Raw genomic sequence first — 2,735 nt, forward strand, 5'->3', positions numbered from 1 at the left:
CCTGCTACTGGCACAAGGGGAGGCGTGGCAATCTTCTGGAACACAAGGATAGTCGACATTGCCACGCATTCAGTTGGCTGTTTCTCTATCACAACAAAGGTGTCGGTAGTTCAATGCAGCTCTTCGTTCTGGCTGACGACAGTCTATGGGCCGGCCGACGACGCCCGCAAGGAAGCTTTCCTGGCTGAGCTAGTCCGTGCAGCTCCGCCCAGTGGAGAACCGTGGCTGATCACTGGCGACTTCAACGTCATCTACGAAGCCAGAGACAAAAACAACCTCAACCTGAACAGAAGAATTATGGGTCAGTTCAGACGAGCCATCGACTCCGCTTGCCTGAAGGAGATAAAATGCAAGAACAGGCGTTTCACCTGGTCAAACGGGAGAGAAAACCCGACCCTTGTCAGCATCGACAAAATCTTCTACAACCCTGAATGGGACGATCTATTCCCTAACCACATGGTGATGGCTGCATCCACGGCCTACTCAGATCATTGCCCCCTGCTGCTCGCCAACGCTACACCTCCTGCACACCGGCCCCCGTTCAAGTTTGAATCCTTCTGGACGCGCTTCCCGCGATTTCAAGAAACTGTGGAACGAGCATGGCAACATCCTGTGGCCAGCTCCTGCCCCATTGCCACGATCAAGCTCAAGCTCAAGCGAACTGCGTTTGACCTCAGAATCTGGGCCAGATCCTTATTCAGCGACGCCAAGGTTCAGTTACACCTAGCTGCAGAAATCATCCTCCGCCTGGATATTGCCCAGGAAAAGCGCCAGCTTTCGCCTGCTGAGTTTCATCTTCGAAAGCCGCTGAAGCAAAGAGTGGTCGGTCTTGCAGCCATTGAGCGCGCGCGCAAAAGACAGGCATCCAGGATCACTTGGCTAAAGGCAGGCGATGCAAAAACTGCATTCTTTCAGGCCAAGATCAACAACCGCAGACGGAAGAACTTCATACATTCTCTGCAAACCGAATCAACTACGGCCATCTTGCATGAAGACAAGACCGAGGTGGCACACAAGCATTTCACCTCCCTCCTAGGCACCAAGCAAACTAGGGGCAGCTCCATAAACTGGGATGCGATTGATCTTCCATGCGTGCAAAATGCTGGGCTGGATAACCCCTTCACTGAGCCTGAAGTGTGGGCTGCCATCCTCGCCTCTCCAGTGGACAAAGCGCCAGGGCCGGATGGCTTCTCAGGTGCCTTCTTCAGAGCATACTGGAGCACAATCAAACACGATGTCATGGCAGTTTTCGACCATTTCTACAGGCTGGCAGGGGGAAACTTCTCCGATCTGAACTCGGCCATGATTGCCTTGCTGCCAAAGAAAGACGGAGCGATGAGTATGGGCGACTTCAGGCCTATAAGCCTCATCCACTCCATCGCCAAGCTCATCGCCAAGGTGCTCTCGATGAGGCTGGCTGCTGTCATCGACACGATCATCTCCCCCGCGCAATCTGCATTCCAGAAGGCCAAATGCATCCACGACAGCTTCCTCTTCGTACAGAATAGTGTCCGCGCTCTGCATCGACGCAAAACCCCCACCTTACTGCTGAAACTAGACATTGCAAAGGCCTTCGACAGTGTGTCATGGGAGTACATCTTAGAACTGCTAGAAAAAATGGGCTTTCCGGCACGCTGGAGGGACTGGGTGGCCCTGCTACTATCGACTTCGTCATCTGCCTGTCTTCTCAATGGCGTTCCTGGCCGTCCCATTGAGCATCGACGTGGCTTGCGGCAGGGAGACCCGCTCTCCTCACTCCTGTTCATCCTCTGCATCGATCCACTGCATAGACTGCTAGAAGTTGCTACTAGAGACGGCCTCCTTCAACCAATCCCCGGTAGAACAGCGCGCATGCGCACCAGCCTGTACGCCGATGACGCAGCCATCTTCATCAACCCCGTACGCCAGGAGATCAACGAGCTGCTGCACATCCTGCGCCTCTTTGGAGAAGCAACCGGGCTGCGAGTCAACTTAGGAAAATCATCCGCCATTCCGATCGCGTGCGACGGAATCGACCTGCACACGGTGCTGCAAAATTTTGGGGGCGCGATCGCGTCCCTGCCAATTAGATACCTCGGCCTGCCAATCACTACGGGTAGGCTCAGATTAGTGCACCTGCAATTCATCCTCGATAGGATCCGTGCACGCCTCGCAGGCTGGAAAGGGAGGCTCATGCCCTTCGTCGGCAGACGCGTCCTGGTACGCTGTGTCCTCTCCGCAATGCCCACCTTCGCCCTCATTGTGTTGCGGGCGCCCAAAAAGTTTTACAAGGAAGTGGACAAGGCAAGACGAAGGTTCCTCTGGGCGCAAGACGAGGTGGCCACCGGTGGAAAGTGCAAGGTGCGATGGCCGGCGGTGACCGCGCCAGCGCACGCAGGAGGCCTGGGCATCCACGATCTGGAGAAGTTTGCCCGAGCATTGCGCCTGCGATGGCTATGGCTTGCATGGACGCAGCCCTCACGCCCCTGGGTTGGCACCGACTCCCCATGCGACGACGCCGATCGCGCCCTGTTCGCTGCCTGCACGGCCATCACCGTCGGGGACGGCTCCATGGCTTCCTTCTGGCACTCTTCCTGGCTCAACGGCAGGAAGCTATGTCAGGCATACCCCGTAGTGTTTGCCCGCTCCGCCCGCAAGAACAGATGCGTCCAAGAAGCCCTGCATCAGGACCGATGGGTGCTCGACCTCCGTCACGGTGATCATGGCGACATTATGCACATGGTGTTGTAGCTCGC

This window comes from Triticum aestivum, chromosome 2B (genome assembly GCF_018294505.1).
Source record: "Triticum aestivum cultivar Chinese Spring chromosome 2B, IWGSC CS RefSeq v2.1, whole genome shotgun sequence".
Classification (NCBI taxonomy): domain Eukaryota; kingdom Viridiplantae; phylum Streptophyta; class Magnoliopsida; order Poales; family Poaceae; genus Triticum; species Triticum aestivum.